We start from the raw sequence: 23276 nt of genomic DNA on the forward strand, positions 1-23276 counted from the left end.
ATGTAGATATTTAAAAGTCATTTAATATCATGATGGACAAGTAGATATAAATGTCACTACTGCAGATTTGCCACAATTAACTGTTGGCAGTTAATTTGGTTCTATCATTATTATCTATTTGGTTCTATGAATGGACTGTAGCATTGGGAATGTAACTAGCTCAGAAAACCTTAGCTATATCATAGTCATTTCCTAATTAGTGAACAAATATTTATTGAACATCTAATGCATAGCAAGAAAATGTAAGAGCCATTTTAAAGAAAGAACAATCAATTTGAAACAACAGATTTGGAGAATAGATCAAGAAGAGAAAATACAAAAAATAATTGGACTAACTGAAAGTTACAATCAAAAAAAGAATCTTGATACAATAATACAAGAAATAATCAAAGAAAATTGTCCTGAAACATTAGAACAAGGGGAGAAAGCAGAAATGGAAAAAATCTATCAATCACCACTTAAAAGAGATCCTACAAGGAAAACTCATAGGAATATCAGTCAAATTCTGAAACTCTCAGTTCAAGGAAAAAATATTAAAAGCATCAAGATTAAAACAATTTAAATATGATGGTGCAACAATTAGAATTACACAAGACTTAGCAGCAGAGATATTAAAGAATCACAGATCTTGGAACACAATATAACGAAGAGCAAAAGAACTGGGGCTCCAGTCAAAAATATCATACCCTGTATTATCCTGAATGAAAAAAAATTAATATTTGATAAACTTTCAGACTTTCAAGACTTTGTTTTTAAAAATCCTGAACTTAATAGAAGATTCAACATATAAGAACCAAGAGAAATATAAGGCACATAAAAAAGACTGATTATAAGGGATCCATAAGGTCAGACTGTTTACTTTTTATATATGTAAAATGGATGTCTAAGATTCTTATTAATAATTCGGTAGTTTAGAAGAAAGATTGGGGTTACCTAAGAATGATATGAATTTAAAAAGTAAAACAATTTAGGAATAGCTTAAAACAGTAATTATCTGAGGTACAAAAGGAAGAATTGATACAAAAGAATTAGATGGTGGAGGAGAGCTGGTAGTTAAGGTAACCTACTTTCATCGGTAATGGGTTTAAGAGGGAACAATACATATATATATATATGAGTATAATTAAAAGTCTCCTAAATTCAGAAGAAACAAAATAGTAGGGGCATAAGGAGGGGGGAGAGGACAAGGGAGGAATCTTTAGAGGGGAGGGTGAGGGAATAGGTAAAATAGGGTCATGGAAGGCTATTTAGATTTATGGGAATGGGAGGATGAGGAGGGATCCTTGGACGGGGGTAGGCAAGTTATAGGAGGATAAGCTAGTGGGTAGAAGTAAAATAGAGGAGGCAGGAGGGATAGGAAACAAGAGATATAATCATACATAAAAAAAAACAAAGATTAGGAGTAGAATAGGTTTAGGAAAGTATATGTCTATATATGTATGTATATAGGTATATGTATATAGCTATAGTTATAGAGAAACATATCTAAACTTTATTGTAGCCTTCTGGGGGAGGTTGGGGGAAAGGAAAAAAAGAACAAAGTAAAAAAGTGCACAGGAGAGAACAAAAGGAAACTCATAGGGAAGCGAAGAAAAGATAAACAATCCTCAACACAATGAGTATTATTTATCATATAGGCTTTTTTGCAATGAAAATTTTCTGTTACATATTTTGAATCCTCTCTTGTGTTCTGCAATGCACATGACATGCTTTTTTTCTAACTTTATATATACTTTAAATAACTTTTATGTATATATATATATATATATATACTTTCTAACTGTATATAACTTAAATACTTAAGTTCTAGTATTTAAGTTTGTGATATGTTTTTGTTTCTTTTCTCTATTCTGTATTTGTGTTCTGGTGTTTGAGTCTAAAATAAAATTTAAAAAGAAGAACAATAGGACTTGGGGACAAACTGACTACAGAGTAAGAAAGAAAGGGAAAAGTTAACGAGGACCTCAAATTTTGTAGACCAAGAGACTGGAAGAATAGTGGTAACACCACCAACCAAAAACTGCTGAAGCAATGCTTATGAATGACATATATTAAACATTAATTACTAGCTACTAAATGGCAATATATATTGTAGCCAGTTAGAAATCCAAGACTGCCACCCAGGTTAGCAGTTAGGGGCTGGAAATATGGATTTCAGAGTCATAAGGAAATGGATTACTGTTGAAGCCAGAGTATATAAATTCACTAAGTGAACACAGAGGGAAAAAAAGCTGAGAATTGAGACAAGGTCTTGGAGAAAGACCACAATTAAGGAGTAGGAAGAAGAACCAGCAACAGGAGGCAAAAGAGCAGTCAATGAAGTAGTAAGAGGATCAAGAAAGCATAATGTCGCATAAAGAAAAGGAAAATATTCAAAAAGAAGGATATGACGACAGCATACTGTGTTTCAATCTTATCTCCTATATTTGGTAGCTGTGTGATCATGGGTAATTAATTTAATACCAAAGCATCAATATTTCTCTATCTGTAAAATGGGGATAAGACCTGAAATACCATATCACAAGGTCAAATCAGATGTGTTAAGAGCTTTATAAATATAGCAACACCATATATAAACATCAGCTTTCATTATTATCTTTAGCCTTTACTATAGATGAGTCTCCTTGACAAAAGGCTAAAAAAAGTCACTGAGTTTAGCAAAGAGGTTACAAGTAATAATAAAAAACTCACATTCATATGATCTGTTAAGGTTTGCAAAGCACTTTCTTCACTATTCCATACTGGTAACTCTCGTGGGAATAGTCTCAGAAAAGTGACAGAGGAAAAAACCAGATTTCACTTTCAAGGATGAGAAGAGAATAGGAGATTAAAAAAAGGAGAGGCAGAAAAACAAACATTCAAAGACTTCAGCAATACTTGAGCATGTTTAAGGAAGAAATAAAAAGACCTGTGGATAGAAAAAACTCATGGGGTGGAAGAAACTCAAGATGGTATAGAGGGATGAGAAAACTGTGGGACAGAGAAAGTGTAGGAGAAGGAAGTGATGGGGACCTGAGTATGAATGGTGAACCTAGACAGATATAGGAATGGTGCTCTGAAGAGACAGGGATATAAGTGGAAGCTAATGTTAAATGACCTCTGTCTTCTCTGCAAAGTAGGAGGAAAAATGATTTAAACAATCAATATCTTGGGTCCCAGGTAAAAATATGGTACCAAAAGTTAAAATGTACATTTTCAAAAATTCAAAACTTCTGTGAAGTTATAATGACCAACCTTAGAATCAAAGAAGAGATACTAGAGGGTATCGCAATCCCTTCTTTGCAGAAATGAGGGAAGGACTGTATATACTGTTACAATTGCTTGATACATTGGTTAGTTTTATTAAACGTCTTTTTACCCCTCTCTTTTTTTTATTCTTTGTTACGAAAAGTAGCATGGGAGTAGTTTCAATCCTGTCTCCAATGTTTGGTAGCTATGTGATCATGGGTAATTAATTTAACCCCAAAGAGTCAATATTTCCCTATCTGTAAAAAGGGGATAAGCCCTGAAATACCATATCACAGGGTCAAATAAGATATGTTAAGAGCTTTATGAAACATAGCAACACCATATATAAACATCAGCTTTCATTACTATCCTGTCCTGAGAGCCAGGAAGACCTGGATTCAAATCCTAATTCTTAGGCATATTGGCTGAATGACTGGGAATGTCACAACCTCTCAATGCACTAGGAAGCTAAGACAGAGGCAGGGAAAATGCCAATATTCAGTGGTAGAGGAATTTCCTCACAGGAATTTCCCTTCAAGGAAATCACTGATCTAGTCTATTCTTCTTGATAAGTCATGGCTTTCTGGGAGAGGTTGAAGGGAGGGCTATTTTGTCAAATTCAGGTGAAGTAAAAACAAAAGATATTGATAAAGATGCATTTCAAATGAGAGATGAAATTTTAAAAAATAAATTTAAAAAGTAAATTTCTATATAATTCAAAGAAAAAATCTTTAAAATTATTTTTGGGGGTTTGGGGAAAAGAAGGAAATTCAAATTCAGGCTATAAATCAAGGACATAAGAATAAAAGGATGATGTTTTTCTTGGTTCTCACTCCTACAGACCCTTGGGCTTAATTTTCATTGATGCTTCCTTTGAGCAAAGTTGTAGATGTATTTGTTCCTTTACACAAAAACTTGGGACCATGCAAAAGACTGCCTTTTATAATCATCAAAATTTGTTCTGATAGAGATGACTATGACAAGTTAAGGTTAGGTCACCAGGCTTTTCTAGCACTAGGTGGCTAGAGGGAGTGTTTCACATTCCATTCCATTTCTCTCCTCTCTTCTGGCACCCAGAACAGCTGGATCAACAAAATCATAGTCAATAAGAATCCTCTTTTCATTGGACCCTGTAAGGATAGTCCTGTGGTTACTTTCATCAAGGCCCAAGTCTCAGCCCTATTTAATAAGCAACATTGGAAGGCTCTTCTTGAAGAGGTAGTAGCACTCAATGACCAAAAAGGCAAACAAGTATACACAGACTGCATGTTTTGACCTTGATCAAGTCTCTTTACATTTTTTTTCATGACAGGATCAAGATATCCCTTCTTGTTCTACATGCTTGGGATACATAAGATAAATAATATCATGAGAAGCTTTCTGAGAAGCTTGAAGAAAATCACTGTACAAAAGTAATGTATCACCTGCATTAACCCTTCCAACCCACCTTTCTTCTTCCTGCTTTTTAACTCCAAAAGAGCAAAGAGCAAGATGCCAATATTTTAATTACAGCTGAATGAAATGAAAATGGACATTCTGAACATGGCCATCTCAAAACATCATAAAAAATGTAAATTTCCAATGCCTCTGCACTTTCGAGCTCCAGCTGGGACAAGACCTATAAGTGACAAATTGTCACAAGAAAGGCTATTCCCATAATATTTCTGGCACGAGACACAGGAAGTCCCAAAAAACTTCATGAGAAAGTTAGTTCTTTCAAGACTCCTAGTCCTATTTTTTAGGCTCAAATCCATACAGATAAACTATGTAAGATTATAGGCTTTCGAGTCCTTAAGCAAATCTGCTGTAATTCTGAACTTTTAGAGGTTCACCAGTCCTCTAAAATGAGTAGTCACTAAATAAATAATTAAAAAAACACAACCAACCACCAATAATACTGTTTGCCAAGAGCTGAAAGAATTTCTTCTGCAGAGGGAAGGAAAAGAAGAGGATAAGCATTTCTGTAGTGCCTACTATATGTCAGACACTGTGCTAAATGCTTTACTAATATTATATCATGTGATCTTCAAAACAAACTTGAAAGGTCGTTTCTGTTATTATATGTATTCTCAGTTGAAAAAATGGAGATGGAAACAGAGATAGTAGGGGAAAGAAAAACAGGACAGGATGCCAGAATCAGGAATAAAATGTATTTTTCTGGTTGTTAAAAAAAATAGTTCAGTAATAATCTTCCAGATTGTTAAAGAACATCAATATATGAATGACTTTTTCTTTTAAGTTTTCCATAGAAAGAGAGAATCAGGGATCACTGTTTGTCATTGACTTGTGTAACTCTGGGTGCTCAATGCCAATGTGCCTCAACATTTCCATATGAAAACAGAAATAATAATAAGTGACACTTAGATTTTATTCACAATAACACTGTAGTATATATAAAGCAGTCTAAGTATCAATAACCTCAAAATAAGATGAAAGTGAGACTTAGATTCATAAAATCAGATCATAGAATTTAGAGATTGAGGCCTTACAGAAGAAGGAAATGAGTCATAATAAGATGTTATTTGGCATGCCAACAGTGAAACAGCTAGTTAATATTAGATGATGAAAAAATACAGCATAGTATAGTGGTAAGTAAGAGTGATGGATTTGCATTTGGGATTTGATTCCTAGCATTGACACAGGCTGTGTGTCCGGGGCAAATTATTTAACCTGTTTTTACTGTAGTCTTATCTATAAAGAGATTTCACTACCTACTTCACAGGGTTGCTGTGATGAAAGCTCTTTTTTAGAATGGACAATTATTTTTAATGCTTTCTCTTTTAGAGCAGTTAGCACAAAGAGGACAATGTCTGCAGGGCATCTTGGAATTCTGGGAAAGCACAGGAATGCCAGTTTCATTTGGGATGTCTGTTCTCTTCCTGATTCTCACTCCTCCAGGCCTCTTGTTCTGATTTTCCCTAACTGCCTTCTCACAGAAGTGACCTGGAAAATGGCAAAGCTGTGGATTGCATCTGCTCCTCCATACAGGGGCTAGTGAGTACGCAAAGCCCTTCCCTCTGGGATCTGGAAGAGCTGCCCTGATAGAAGGAATTCGGAGAACCTATGGCTAGGTCACTCATTCCTCCTCTTGAACATGAGCTGACCAGAGCTAAAACATGCTATTTGGGATTGCCACCATATCATGTAGGCTTTATTCCAAACCATGATTTTCCAGACATTCTACACCACAAATACACAGAGGAAAAATGGATTATGTTGAGGATAAAAGTGAAGAGAGAAAATAACAATGGGCTTTGTTGCTGCACTCGGGGAACAGCCTGTCATATCAGTTTTGCAGAGGTATATTCCCAAACTGGCCATCATTAACAGACTCACTTGCACAGAGGGAAAAAAAAGAGGCTGAAAGCTCCGGACAAAAGAAATCCCTGCAGACAAAGTAAAAACAAATTAAAGGCCCCATTATAAAACACAGATGCTACAAGGAAAATAAACTTCCCAAGATTTACTGGGCTTTGACAAAGTTGGACATTTGTGGAAAAGACATCAGCATCAACTCCCAGGTAATGCTGCTGCAAAGCTAACCTCCTTTCTGTTTTATCTTTACCCTTTATGCAGAAGCTTGGTTGGTATTCTTAGCTTCTGAATGCAACGATCCGAGAACATGTGAACATGGCCTGCTGCCAGCTGCTTCTAAAGCTAGGTCCTGGGACTTGTTCACCATTCCAGACCAAGTTTAACTTACAAAGTCTCTTTCTTTCTATTTTTTTTTTACTCCAAACCAAATAAAGAAAAAAATAATTTATAAAGATTTAAGTCAGAGGAAATTTTATTGTTCTCTTATTTTAAATCAACTTTTTTTCTGAATGCTTAAAGCAATGAGGCTAAAATTATATTGTTAATAAATGACACTTCCTATAATGATTTACCATTTTAAAAATCCTTTCTTGATGAAAAATATACAAGATAAAATACTGAAAGCATCATTAAACATATCTTACAAAAGAAGAAACAGAGGCTCAGAGATGTAAGCAACTTCCTTAGATCCACATGTCTCATATAGAGCAGCACAAAGATGTGAACCCAGTGTTACTGATTTGAAGCTGAAGGTTCTTTCCACTAAATCGCTTGCTTCTCAAATTGATTAATACCAAAATACAGAAAAAGATGCATAGTTTTGTCATAGCTGGGCAGAGAGTTTTCCAAACACAGTATTCTATCAAGCAGGATTGATAAACAAGAAGAATTAAAGAAAACAAACCAGTAGACCATTTAAGTAATGGTTTTTAAAATCCAATTTTAAATCTTCATTTCCCATCATTACTTACAAAAGCTGTGAGCTGTTATCACTGTTTTTTAATGGCCCAAGTGGACCAGATTTGTAGTTTGAGCTTCCACATAGCTAAAGAAATGTTTTACCAAGTGGGGTCTGAGAACTCCATGATAGATAGGTATGTATGTGTGTAGGAACATGTTTAAGGATATTCCTTGCAGGCAGAAGAGACTAATGTAGAGGAAATTGAAATGAAAGAGACCATATGACCCTGAAGAAGAGATACAAGAATGTACCACCCTTCATTTTTTATAGAGGGTGGGTGCTATGAATATGGAAACATGAATTAATGTGTTGATTAATTTTGCTGAACCATTTTTTCCTCTTTTTTTATTCTTTGCTATAAGAGATGGCTCTTGGGTAAAGGAGGGAAAACAATATATTAAGAAATAAAGATGATTTAAAAACAAGATATATAAAAATTATTTTTAAACAAATATGGTATAGTGAGTTTAATAAAGGATAAAGCAATTATTTGGTAGGAAGAATGAAAACTAATGGGAATATTAGGGGTGCTTTGATGATTTTTAAAATAGAAAACATTGGTTTTTGTGGTGAAAGGAAGAAAAAAAAGGGAGAAAATTCATTTAAACGAAAAAAAAGAAATACAAGAGAAGTTTTTTATAACAATTATCCTACAGAAAACATTTTGATGTTGGAACTTGTGATACCATCTCGTTTTTTTCAATCTTATCCTATAAATAAATATCAAGGTAGTTGAGAACACATGACATTAAGGCCTATATAAATTTCAATGTCTTTTACATTGATGTGATTAGCTCGTCCCCCTCCATCTCTACACATGCTTATACCACAGGACAATCCTCATTTTTCAGCTGGGGCACAGGCCTCCCCATCTCACTACATCCTTAGTTTAACATTTTGACTTCTTCAAAACACCTGCAATGCCATTTTACTCTATGCCACTGAGGATGACTGCATTTTCCAAGTACCAGCATGAACAGAAGTTCTATCCCTAAATAACATTTATCTTTCACATTAGCAGACTTATATATCTTTGCTGTACCTTTCTAACAACAAAAATTTATTAATATGGGTATGTGTGTTTTTTTGTCTTCCTCAGAAGGCCAAAGCAGCCAGCCTCCTTCTAATATCCTGCCATAGAGCTAGCTGACAGAGCTAAAAATCCTATATGAACCAAAAATTTTAACTGAGTTAACTCTGTAGTAGAAAAGTTCCAGGCTTGGAACAAATAAGACAAATACAATGGTAACTTTTTTGAGACAATAACAGGCAATCCGGGCTCAGGGAAGTTAAAGTCTGCTTAGCTACTCCTTGCTGTCCAATTTCACATTTAAGCTTTTTCAACCAAACACTAGATAATCATTTAATGAAAGCCAAATAAAATCCCTTCAAAATACACAATAAAGGATAATAGGCAAATGTGAACTGCTTGCATGCGGGTTATTGTTAGTTAATGTTTTTTTGGGTGTGTTTTTCTTTTTCCATTTGATTTTTTTTTAAGTTCACTAGATGAGAATGAAAAGCTTCCCAGCTGCAGATCCAGGACTTTCACCCTCCTTTTTGACCTTTTCTCAGACATGCTCCAGTATAATCTGTAATCTACTTGAGTCGGAAGAGGAAACAGCAGCGCCCTAGTGAGAAACAGTGCCTTCTGACCCACATACTGAACTGGGCGGAAGCAAGACTGGCTCACAGAAGTGATCTGAGAGAGTGGAACAGACAATTCAATAAAAATCATGAAAACACCAAAAACACAGCATACAACTTGCTCCCTGCTGCCAAGCAGAATGTTTAAAGAGGGGGAGATTAAAGATACACAAAGTTTAATCCCATTACTATTTGCTACCATCCATTTCATTTTTCAATATTTGAGAAGTTAGAAGTACTGAGGGGTAGCAGCTACATGTTGAGAAGTGTGCAATATTTCAACAGAGAAGCTTTACTTTGTATTGTTTTAGAGCACCTTATCCAAATAAACAACAGGTATCAACTGGCAATGAAGATGTTTCCAGGAAAGTTGAATGGCCATGTTGTAGAGGATAGGAGACTCAGAAATATCTCTTACCAAGACACTTAGAAAATAAACCCACAATCTGATCCTCAAATGAAGCTTAATGTTTTTGCACCCTCTTACACACACACACACACACACACACACACACACACACACACACAAACACACACACGTGCTTGAGGAAAAGGCTGCCAGAAATTTCACAAGCCCTATTATTTTAAAATTCTGATTCCTGTAACAAAGGCATTTACTGTCTATTACAGATAAAGACAGAGTGGGATGTAATTCATACTGCTCCAAAATTCCAGGAGATAGATTGACTGAGGCCAACCAGAGGAACTCAAGCTATAGGAAGTACTGACAACTAGCAAAGAGATGAGGAAAAAAGGTGAGAAGGACCAGTTCGCAAAGTTTGCAAAGTAGAGGAAAATAGACAAAGGAAAATAAAAGGAAAAACTGAGAACCCAGAAAGTGACCATGAGGAGTCTTAATGAAATATGAAAGATTTATCTGAAGGGTTTCAGGTTGGAATATGTGTGAGGACAGGCACTGAAATCTACTGGTTAGAAAAGAAGGCTGACCTTTGAGTTACATTTCCTCTGTAGTACCTATGTGGCCTGTCTCTGAAGAGGTTACTTAATCTCACCATACTTTAGTCCCCCCCATTCTCTAAACAGGGTTAACGAGATCTCTATCCTATAGAGGAGAGTTTCAAGTTTAATTATTTTTATGGTACTCAAGGATTCTGGGATGAAAGGCAGTACATCTGTGTACTGTATATGTATGTGTGGATTTGTGTGTGTTTAGTTGTTTATTATTCATTTCAAAGATTCCTATTTGTCAAGTGCGGATTTTGTTGAAAGATGAGCATTAACACAAAAAAGGGAAAAAATCCAAGATGCTGGTGAGTTAAAAATGACAGGAACAGAAAAGCAGCCTTTCCCATATATGACCAAGGATTCTTAGTCTAAGGTCCATAATCCCCAAGGTGTTCATTGAAAGATTTCAGGGGATACATAAACTTGAACTGGAAAAATATTAACCTTATTTTAATATAGCTGGTTTCCTTTGAAATCCTACATATTTTATTTTATTCATTTAAAAACATTATTCTGGGAAGGGGATAGTAGGATTTACCAGAATGCTGATAAGGCAAAGACACAAAAAGGCAAAGACAGTCCCCTCTGATTCTTTCTACCACTGTATCCACAAGCACCCACAAAATTTTCAGTTTCTCTAAATAAAGTACAAATACAACATCCAGAAAGAGAAGAACTGAAGGTTTTCAATCCATACTTTAAGAGTTCCCCAAATCCTAACCTTTTATCTAGAGTCAAACATTAGACATTAAAACCAGGGAAACTCTCCACCCACATTACAAATGACTGCTCTTCACTTATCTCTATTCTTGAATCCCCCACCTCACTGCTAACAAGTACAAAAAAGTACCAGGTAAGATGAAGTTAAGAAGAACAAAGAAAAGTAGTTAATACCTCACTAATACAAAGAAAAATCAAAAGAAGAAAACTGAGTTTAATTCATCTGAGGGAGTTAAGGAGGAACCCTTGGCTATATCAATTTTGATTACCTAAGTTTATAGCAATATAAGGCAAAGTATACATGTTGGAGAATGTTACATGTCCCAAATAACAGGGAAATCATACAACTGTTCTATTCCAACGTAGGACACTCAAAGTGCATATCCAAAGATTTGGAAAGGTCAAAATGTTCTCAGTTTACCAATTCCATACTTTCACTCCGTTTTAAACACTGCATATCCCAAAAATGATGACACAAAAAGCAAGGGGTAAATCTCAGAATAGCAATAATAATATTTTTGAAGTGACTTATACCTCAAACCTGTAACTATAAACTGAAATGGCAAAGTATTATTTCTTCTTCCCACCCCCAGAGTCCTGCTTCTACCCAGAACTGTTGAGGATATTTTCTGGCTCTGTGTCAGCACCATGACTCAGGTCATGAGAAGTGTCAAAGATGCATTTCCTTCAGATGGGAAAGAGCCACTGATTTTAACAGCCCCACAAAACGCCAGGGGGAAGGAGGGCGGGGGTAAGGGTGAAAGGAGAGAGTAAAAACAAGCATTTTGCAGAACAAGCAAGATAAAATCTTTCAGTTGCCCTTTATTTTATTTCCAGGTTAACATTTCAGTATTTGTTCAAAATATTGTTATATTTTTTGCACCCATGGAAAAATAACTCCACAGAAAATATACTCAATTTGAGTGGAGTCTTCTAATATTAGAAACAAGAAAGCAAAAGATCACCAGTTCATTATAGAATCAATCACAGAAAATCAACATATAGTGAGAATGAATAGTCAAGGCACAGCACTCAGCTGAACAAGTTATTCTCATAAAAACAGAAAGCTGCCTGCTCCTGTTATGGCAATACATTCATACATGCGATAAATAGGTGAGATAAAGAATGCCAAAAGGAAGAATACTAAGACAACTAAATAAGCAGCTCCTGGACAATCTAAACCAAAGAAAAACTACTCTGCTCCCCTGTTTCTCCTCCTTCTGCTACTATATAACACTCTTTATTAACTTTGTCACACTCAGAAATCAAAGTTTCTTCATCAGAGTCAAATAGACACCTACGCCCATTCACCCACTCCAAAATTATAGCTGTCACATTACATTACTGTGCCCTAATTAAGGAAGTAATCACATTTTTAAGGCACAGACCCTATCCCCCAAATGCTGTAGCCTGTCAGTTAAATAAGGGACTCTTTTAATTCTACCATTTTACTTTTTTAAAGGCTACTTGGCATTATGCTCACCTCATCATCCAGTGTTAACAGTCCTCGCAATGAACCTTAAATTCCTTTCCTCTTCGCATCTCTACTCCAGTTTAATGTGGCACTTTCCCCATGACACCAAACACTTTCTCCTCCTACTGCAATCTTTAAATTCAATTCTACAAACATTAAGCATCTACTACATACATGGCACTGTACGAGGAGGTAGAGACAAATGAAAAAGATTAAAAATTATATATTTCTCGGCCTTTAAGGAGCTCACAATTTAGTAAGGAGATATAAGACATCCAACAATAAAAATAAGTTATGTTTAACATAGCATTTTAATGGGGAAAAATGATGAAATGCATAGATATCAAAGACATAATTTGAGTTTCAATATTTGTTCATTTGAAGGAAAGAGGATTTTTTCTAGTAAATTGAACATATATCCATATCTCAGCTTCTCTAGTAAGCTCTAAAAAATGCTTCAGCCAATGCAGTCTCTTTTAGACCCCTGAAGCCTTAGCTTGTCTGAGCCTAATGGTCTTGTTAATGCCTTGTTCATTCCATAGCTCTAAACTCATTCTGTGTAGCCATTCCTTCATCATCATATCATATAATTCCATTCACCTAGATGAATCACGTCTTTTGCAGGACTTCTGTTGAGTATGGCTAAAATCCACATGGTTTTGTCCTGATTTGCTCCCCACCAGCTCAAACACTTTATTTGCATATCACTTGCAGTTTCTGTGCAGCTCTGGTCTCTTGGAATTAGCTTCCTTCTACAACACAGTTTTACCTTTGTACACAATTAATATGTTGGAGGGGACACTTTTTACACAGAGACTTAAAACTTCCAACTCCACAATTTAAGATCTGTTAGCAAATTTACTTAAATTAGGCCAGTGAGTTGATAAACATTTATTAAGTGGCTATTATGTACCTGATACTGTGCTACATGAAGGAGATACAAAAACAGGCAAAAGAAAGTCCCTGCTTTTAAGGAGCTCAAAATCTAATGAAGGCGACAATAAGCAAACAAATATGTACAAAAAACTACATCCAAGTTACATATGTCTGGCAGAGAATCAAACCTTTGTCTAAAAGGAATTTTTCTATGTTGAAGTTCTGAACTATCTTATTATACCATTAACTTTTCATCTGATACAAACTCCATAAAAATTCAGAGGAGAATCAAACTGACTTGAGGATCATTTTATTATCCCTAGGCTAAAAAAATGAGCTAACTTTTCTAAGAGGTTAGGTGGCTCAATCTCAGAAAGAAAATGGGTAGAGAAGCAGGTAGCAATCATACATCCTAAACTGTGCCCTCTGGGTAGAAAATAGAATAGGTCTGGAAAGGATCCCGGGTAGGTGGATACAGCAAACATAATGAATAGAAAGGACAGTTACCTGTGTTACACACAAATTAAACACTGAAACAAGGTTCATGAAACTCGACTATGTACTATTTAGGCATTTAGAGTTTCCACAGAATCTTGTATGGACTTAGATCTGTTTGGAAATCTGGTCTCCAAAAATCCATAATTGCCATCTCACTGCAATGTCTTCACTATACTCCTTTGATTGATTTTTCTGTTCCATATTAGGTTGTCATTCCCATTTGTAGCTGATAATGAGAAGCTATTTAAAGAACCTTCTTAAAGCCAAATAGCAATTCAAATCCATTAAGTCCAACAGTTTTACCAACTATATCATGTCACCCTAATGTTCACTCTGACACTAGATCAAAAGAACATAAACATATGAAAAACAAGAGAATAGAGTGCAACAAAATTCAATGAAAATCTAACAAACACTAACCAAAAAAACTAGAAAGAGATGACTATTATTCCAAGTGTCTGATTTCCTTTAGACTTAGTCTTATTTCTACTAGGTAATTAATTATATTAACAGGTTGGAAATACCTTCCCTGATTCTAACCCCTTCAGTCAATGATGAGTTTTTACCCTTTTCACCTTACATATAACTCTTCTTAATATACTTACACATTATTGTGTATTAAAATTATATTGTATGTGTTATATTATCCAATCAGACCACAAGTTTCAAAAGCAAAGGGTCCAAGTCTCATCCAAACTTTTTAGCTCCCCAAGTAGTATATAGTTCAGTGCTTTCACACTGTAATTACTTAATCAATATCAGCTGAACTGAATTAATTGAATTAAAATACTAACTTTTAAAGTTTATGAAGCTATGGCTGTAAGTATATAGCCACAGAAAACCTTAAAGTGCTATATAAATGGTTAGTAGTTATTGTTAACATTCCCAGGGCCTAACAATGTTCCCAGAACATGGTAGGCACTTAATACATAAATATTGATTTTATACATACAAACACACACACACACATTCACTTTCCTGCTTAAACCAGTTTTTGGTCCCAGATAAAATACAATCATTAGCCTCCAGAAATACATATTCATATACACATATGTGTATAAACCAACCAGCTAAGAAGCCTTCCAGAAAATAACTATATCACTTATCATTCAAGTGACTGACCAGAAAGTTACCTATAACTGAATCATTTAGCACAATCTTAACTGTGTTCAATTGGGGAACCCAGATGAGAAATCATTGACTCATGATGAGGTTTTTTCCCCCATGATGAGTTTTAAAGGTACAATTCTCTAACTTGAGAACAGGGGATTTCAAGAAATACATTTCAGGTGCAAAAACTCAAATCCAAAAGCTCTGTTCACATAGCTTCCCTTGGAAGGGCGCAGACATGCAAAGGTAGCTTTCTAAAATGCTCCTACAAAGTAATTTACTCCTGCATAATGAGCAAAATATTCCCTAGTAATGTTTCTTTTATACACAAAATACCCTATCTCAAGGTTGATTGCATTAAAGTGTTGGGTATGTCTTTTTCACCAAAATATAAATCTATCCAGTGACATAACAGAAAGCAAGTCAAGAAATCCTGATGAAGAGAACCTGAAATGCTAGATGATCCGAGTGTGTGCCACAGAATCAGCCATTGCCACACTGAGGGCAAGAATAGTGTAAATGAAAGAAAGCTGAGAAAATACCGCCCTCTAGAGGAAGCTTACATTAATATTAAAATACAAACAAGAAAAAAAAAAGAAGAAAAAGCTTTAAGAGCTGGATGAAAAACGCATTTTGGATGCTGAAATCTCAGAGGATGTAAAGACATAAAAGAAGAAGGAAATATCTGATGGGCACTTAAAAGCCATAACCAAGAACAGCTGCAGGTCAGTGTTAATTGATAACTGCATCCTCTAGAATTAAAAACAAATATCGGCAAACGTGCAAAAAATAATTCAGCTGCATGCCCCTTGAACAACACCAAAATGAAGAAAAGGCACAAATATTCTGTTTCTGATTCATTCTTATAGTCTGTATTTTACAGTAAAACTTAGAAAAGAATTTTTCTGTTGCTCTTAAAGATCTCCTACACCTAATTTTCTTAGAAACTATTTTTGTTCCTATTTCTCTAAATGGGTGGTTTCATAAGTAAGTGTTACTTAAAGGAAACCCATCTGTTATTCAGAAAGATGTGATGATGTCACTCCTTTCAACCCAACTTTCCCATAAGAACTCATCTGGTAAGGAGGAGTGAAGCACTGGGAAACATTTTGGAAAGTGACATGAAAATATGTAAAGCTTGCATGATCTGGGTGATTTTTAGTAAATTTGGGACTGTCAAAATGTTATAAGAACATAGGAAAGAAAAACTATGTGTATAAAATAAAGCTACTAGAAAAACTGAAAAAGTCTTCCAAAAGAAAAAAATAAAAGGGGGTGCATGTGTGTGACTGGAATATATCTAAAACTTTAGGTTCATCTTCTAACTAGTAATCCAGGAACTGAGAGAGCCTGAAAAAACTTAAATTTTTCCATTTTAAATTTATATGTTATATGTCATCTGAGGTAAAAAAAAAAAATTAAAGCAGAGATAACTCAGAATGTGATTATTTGGTTTAAAAAAAATAACAAAAGGAAACTTCAATCCATAATTAAAATTGACATGGAAAGAAGGGTTTGAGAAACAGCAGATTATTATTGACTATTCTAAGTAGACAGACTATATCAGGCTGAAATGTGATTGCTTTTTATTTATATTTGTTATGTGGTCTGTCTCATAAAAACTAAGGAATCATATCTGTGATCATGCAATGCAACATATAGGCTGAACACTGAGGTCCTGAGGGGTGAAAGTAACCGAACACATATACTAGAAGGAAAAATGATGTTCCAAACATGGGAGGGTTCAAAGTCCAAAGTACTTTTATAACAAATGAGACTTCTGCAAAGCTTTGGTTTCAGAATCTTAGAGTCTTGTTGCTACAGTAACTGAGACATAAAATATTAAATGTCTTCAGTGAGATTCTGAAACATGGCTCCTCCTTGGGGTCAACAACATTGTTCCCTAAATAAAACAATATAAAATTTCTCTAATGATTTGTTGGAAAATCCCCCCCCCCAATTTGATGATATTGAGAGTAGTGGGAGGAGGAAGAGAAGAGAGGCAGGGGTTTCAGGATGTATTTTTGTTAAACCCGGAATAGAAACCAATCTAATCTAATCCAATCTAACAAGCATTTACTAAATACTGACTATGTATAACACACATCATATTAGGTTCTGTGGATACAAAACCCCAAATGGAAAGAGTTCCTGCATACACGGAGCTCGTATTCTACCATGGGGGAGTACAACATGTAGATAGATAGATAGATAGATAGATAGATAGATAGATAGATAGATAGATAGATAGATAGATAGATAGACAGACAGACAGACAGACAGACAGACACAGACAGACAGACAGACAGACAGATATTTTAGCAGGGAGATGGCACTAAAAACTGGGGGGATTAAGAGTCTAATTTGGAAAAAGAAATAGGACAGCTAGAAGAAAGACTAGTGCAGGGTAAGGTTGAGCCAATTTAATAACTAAAATCGCTTCTGAATAAATAGAAATGCATGAAATATAAAATAAATAAATGTAACCATCATTTTATTATGGTGGGTGTTAACACATGTATAAGAAAGACACTATTTCCAAGTAAATTCAATTTTCCAAGTTAATTTTTAGGGGGAGGAGGGAATAAAGAATATTAAGTTGCCTCATTTTACCAAAAAGATACCTGGGCAGTCCTAAATCATCATGAAGATATTCACAGAGAAAATAATCAGAATCCAATCTGCACTGGCTTTGGAGGGTGTAAAGGATAAAGATTCCTTTTACCTGGATTCACTAAAAGGAGTACAAACAACAGTGAGGCCAAAGAGTGATTCATTTTCAAAATGAATCCCACCCTGATCAAAGGTTTACATTGTGTAAGTAAACAAGCTGATGCCAGGCAAGTATCAACTGTAAATACATTGTTTCTGGAATGAACTTACAAGCACGCAAATTTTGTTTTGACATGACACTACAGAAAAATGACCAGCATTGTAATGTTTGTGCCTTTAAAAAGAACAGAAAGGAAGAAACACAAAGGGTAATGGCATTGACTTTTGAAGTAATGAAGGAGTTTAAGCAAACATGGACAAAGCTTCCCTGGATTCTTTTTGGTTTCAAAAAGGGCCCTCTTCCAAAGTACAGTGTTTGGACTGCTATGCTGGAACACAGTAATACTGTATGCCTTCTCATGAAGTGAAATGACAAGGCAGCCCCCAAAACAATATTTCTGAATGTCGGAATCTCATACAGAATGAAAGACTGACATCCCAGCTGCACCAGATACCTGTTGATTACAGAATTCAGAAATTCAGTGATTCAGACTTTGAGAGCTAAAACACTGAAAAAGGAGGGAGAAGAGGCACAAAACTAGGAAGGATGACAGTTAGGACTCAAATCTTGACTGTAATCTCCATTGGTGAACTATGTTGGCAAAGTAATCCCAAGCCCCGTTTTCTGGGCAAGGCTTCCACTTACAAAAAACAAACTGGAACAGGAATGAGGAAGAAAATCTACCTACGTATTAGTACTGACCAAAGGGGCTGTTGTGGCCCTCTATAGAAATCCTTCACAAGCATATAAGAAGCCAATCCTTCTCAGGGCTATAACTTCTGTGGTTTTCCCTGTTGATCTAACTACCTCATGTGCATACTAAATCTCTGTGATTAAAAGTCCTAGCAAAATTTTGGTTGAACAAAATCATTCTACACTTAAAAAGAAAAAAAAATTTCAGCAAGAGTCCTCAAGCATCACAGTAAACACCACAAAGCCATCTGAAAAAATATTTTAAACTGCTGTTTCAAAAATAAAGTCATTTTGCAAGCAGAAGGAAAATACAAATGGATCACCCAAAACCCTATGGCTCCTCTAATTCCTGTTGGATTTTGTTCAAATAAAAACTTTTTAAAAGTTGCTTAACAGTTCAGGCTCAGTAGCTCTGATCCAGAGCCCACATATTCCCAAAATTTCATAAAGAAGGAAAGAAAGCAAATAAGTATTTATTAAGCACCTATTCTGTTCCTGGGCACTGTGCTAAGCACACCTTCCTAGGATCCCAAGCCTCCCACCAATCTTCTAAAGCACATATCCCCTGGGGTAAGGCTGCTAGAGACCAGAGGAGCAATTCCAATCTTCACCAGCACAAGGAAAGTTCCACATCCTGGGCCAGCCTGTGGGAAGAACCTCCAGGGCAAAAGGAACAGTCTTCGTGTTGACCTCAATCCTGTTTTCTCTTGCTATGCCAGTTCCTTGAGGAAAGAGGACACTTGGCAGGGAAGCGGGACTTATAGCTTATCATTCATTCTCAAAGAGGACCATGACATCAGGAAGATGATGCCATGACTTGCAAGTGAATTGGATTTAAGTGAGGGAGGGCTGTGCAAAGTCACCAGCCTCACTTTTTCCTCCAAAGTCATCTTGGCCCAGTGGCCAGATATAGATTAGGACAACTGGAGATGGCTCAGCTAGAAAGGACTTCCATTACCTTCTGCTGTACTCTCTTGAATCTAATCTCCAGACTTTGGAAGGAAGAGGATAGCGTCTCCCATCTAACCATATGATCCTATACCTTCCATTGCATGCTTGCACTTATTTTATTTCCAGCCCAACCTCCACTCAGCTATAGGAAAAGTGGAGTCCTTCTACTCAATAATGAACATCCACACTTGGTCATACTCTACAGGTTTCAATAATACTGAACCCCTGTAGGTTATCAGATCAACTCCATTATCTATTGCCCAGCACCCAATTCTTCATTTCCATCTCCCTCAAATCTCCAACCCCAAAGTTATAACTAAATGCCACTAACCTCTTCCACTAAACCCTCTTACCTGTTCCATAGATAAAAAACTTCCCTTCGTCCTAAATCTTTTCAGCTCCCACCACTTCCAGCTATCATTCAAACCTGGCTCCATGCTGATGACATAGCCTGACTAGCCACTTTTTCCTGGACTAGCTACATCTTCACTCATTCTCCTCAGTTTATTCACTGGTCAAGGCAGGGGAATTGGAATGTTCCTTGCTCCCCATTTCCATTTCTACTGTCTACCTCTATTATTCAGTAATCTCTTCTCCTTTGAAATTCATGCTTTCTTTCTTCTCTACTGCCCAATCAAAATACTTATAGTTGTTGTCTACAGAACCCCAAGTCACTTCTCTTTCTTCCTTAATGAGTTTGGCTGGTGACTCACAATTTTTCTCTCCTTCCCAATTCCTACCCTCATACTAAGGGACTTCAACATGCATAATGACTCTCCTTCAAACAACCTAACCACTGGCTTTTTTGACCTACTCACTTCCCATGAGCTACTCCATTCCACCTCAAATGCATGCAAAGATGGGTCACGTCCTTGATTTTGCACCAACAAATTACCATCTCCAGGTTCAAGAATTCTGAAATCTCTGTATCTGACCATAATCTATTGGTTTTCCATCTCTCCCTCAGGCTTCCCTTACCAAACTGTGCTTTTCATTCAAATAATGACTTTCAATGCCTCAAACCCCTCAGTTGTCTCCCAGGCTCTCATCACCACTCAACTAGCCACTCTTTCCTGCAACTTGACCCCTTGGTGAACCAGTTCAACTCTATATTGTCCTCTTCTCTTGAGTCCCTGAGTCCCTAACCTTTCTGCTGAACTTTAATCTTGTATTTCCAACTGTCCTTTGGATGTCTCAAACTAGATTTCAGTAGACAGCTTAAATTCAACACATCCAAATCAGAACTCATTCTCTTTCCCCCAAATCCTCTTCCTCTTCTAACTTCCCTATTAATTTTGAGGTCAACACAATCCTCCCAGTACACCAGGCTCAAAATGTATGTGTCATCCTCAACTCTTCACCCTCTCTCACTCTCCATATCCAATCTGTTGCCAAGGCCTATTGACTTCACCTTTATAATATCTCTCATATACACTCCCTTCTCTTCTCTGACTGCCAATACTCTAGTACATGCTCTCATCACTTCACTTCTGAATTATTGCAATAAGCTGCTGGTGGGTCTGCCTGTCTCAAATCTCTCCCCACTTCAATTTATCCTCTATTCAGCCACTAAAGTGATTTTCCTAAAACACAGGTAAGATCATGTCTCACACACACACACACACACACACACACACACACACACACACACACACACACCTCCCACTCACTTAATAAATCTCAATGGCTTCCTATTGAGTCTAGGAGCAAATGCAAAATGCTCTGGCATTCAAAGCCCTTCATAACCTAGCCCCCTCCTAACTTTCCAGTCTTCTCACACCTCCTCATTTCCATAATCTAATTCACATGCCTGAGCAATCCTTTCAGATCAGAGCAGAAGCTTCATTGGTTCTCCCATAGTAGATACAGCCTCTCTAAAGAACTGTCCATTCTTGAGTGTACCATGGCAGTGTTTCCATGGCAGTACATATGATTTTGAGACAGATGACCAAGAAGCAATAATGAAGAATTTTTGTTTATGCAAATATGGCCTCTAGAGGTATTCCCCATTTTTCAAAACCTCAACTGGACGTGGAAAGGTGACTCTAATATTGCTCCTAGTTAAATTGCTATTCAATGTCCGTAAGTCTGAAGTACTTACCATTTGTACTTTCCAAGACCACCCTACAAAACAAAATCTGAATGGGAAAATACCTGACTCTGATAGGTTAACATTATATTTTAAAAGCAGTATTGTACAGTAGAAAAAGCTCAGGATTTGCATTTAAAGGACCTGCCACTGACTCCCTAAGAAATCCTGAGCAAGTCATTTAACTTTTCTGGGCCTCAGTGTCTTCACCTATAAAATAAATCAGTTGAAAAAGATCTATAAAGTATCTTCCTATTGGGTTAGCTAGGTGGTGCAGTGAATAGAGCACCAACCTTGGAGTCAGGAGGACCTGAGTTCAAATCTGACCTCAGACACTTTAACACTTACTAGCCGTGTGACCTTGGACAAGTCATTTAACCCAATTGCCCTGCCTTCCCCCCAGCAAAAAGCAGGGGAAAAAAAGTACCTTCCTATTATAACTATTTGGTCCCATTGTGTTTATTTGGTTTTAGTTCATTTTAGAAGGGGGAAAATCCAATGTAAGTATTTACCATTTAAACACAAAAGAATTTGAATATATATTGAGGTTTATGGTGAAAGTCCTTAAATCTGTTTTATTCCCTATTAAGTGTCTAATTGAGTATATCTTATTATGAACTCTGACATTTCAGAAACACCACTGTGCCATGAGTTTCTGCTTTTCTTCTTCAATTGAGTACATTCAACTAGAATGTCAACTCCTGCTTAATGTTACATGCTAAATTTATTAAAAACTTCCACTACATCCAAGAACTTGGTAGAGCAAGAAAATGACAATTTAGAGGAAATTTTGCATATTCCTCCACAGAACTGTCAAAAAATCATTTTTAGTTAAGTTTTCTAATAAATTTGTCAGATTGTTATAAAATGGAAAGCTGGATTCTACTCTTGGAAGGTGCTGCTTTCTGTAAGACATGGTCCATTTCAATAATATATTGGTAACTGATTTCTCTAGATTTAACATAAGGCAATCTACAACTACATCCAAAGCAAAGATTGGACTTAGAATGCTTCCAGTAATTGAGAGAGTAAAGAACATGTTCATGCTGACCTATACATTAAAACTATGATATAAATCATATTGTGTGTGTGTGTATACCAAGTACTACCATGTCAAGTACTTCCATGGCAGTACATAAGATTCTAAGACAGATGGTAAAGAAGCAATAATGAAGAATTTTTGTTTATGCAAATGTGGCCTCTAGAGGTATTCCCTATTTTTCAAAACCTGAACTGGACAGTGGAAAGGTGACTCTATATTGCTCCTAGTTAAGTTGCCATTCAGTATCCATAAGTCTTAAATGACTTGTCCAAGATTACTCAGGGAGTCAATGGCAAATCCTTTAAATGCAAATCCTGAGCTCTTTCTACTGCATATATACAACAAAACTGCTTTTTTTCAACATAAATTTATATGGTCCAAGAAGAGTTCAAACTGAAGGTATAAAAGTGGATGTCAGTTTTTATCAAACATGGGCTTGGTGCAGAGCTCAACACTACTGTGGAAATGAAGAAAAGGTGAGAAAAATAAGTTATTAAAAAATAATTGATCCCAAGGAGCTCTCAAACTCCCACTACCACCCATAAGAATGTTGCTACCTATCTCCACACATTCCTATTCCTGAAAAATAAAACAAGGCTACTTAAGAGCATTCTAGAAAATTTTTCAACATATTTTATATCCAACCTTAAGCAAGAGTCAAAAGTCTCTTTCCTAATGTAATACTATGTGTCAAAACACATATAGATCACTAAAATTGCTTTTGTCTTAATGTATTTTTTGAAAAGTATGTTTTTTGGCTTAATAGGAGACTAAATAAAGTACTCTAGTTTTATAAGGTACTACACGGTAGTCTCCACATATTTTTAATGAGTGATAATGCTATTCAAGTGATATCTACCTCACATGTGATGAATATTTCTTCCGAACCAACAATGAATATTTGTAGACCAGATGTGCTACCACAACAATGGC

General features: G+C 36.1%; 1 protein-coding gene across 15 annotated transcripts in view; it reads right to left on the reverse strand.

The window, feature by feature from the left end:
• Positions 1-23276, reverse strand: part of BCAS3 (BCAS3 microtubule associated cell migration factor) — a 795613-nt gene that overhangs the window by 454877 nt on the left and 317460 nt on the right. The window lies entirely within an intron of this gene.

Source organism: Petaurus breviceps, unplaced genomic scaffold, assembly GCF_028583685.1.
Source record: "Petaurus breviceps papuanus isolate PSGF00001 unplaced genomic scaffold, PetGlider_PUasm1.0 91023, whole genome shotgun sequence".
Classification (NCBI taxonomy): Eukaryota; Metazoa; Chordata; class Mammalia; order Diprotodontia; family Petauridae; genus Petaurus; species Petaurus breviceps.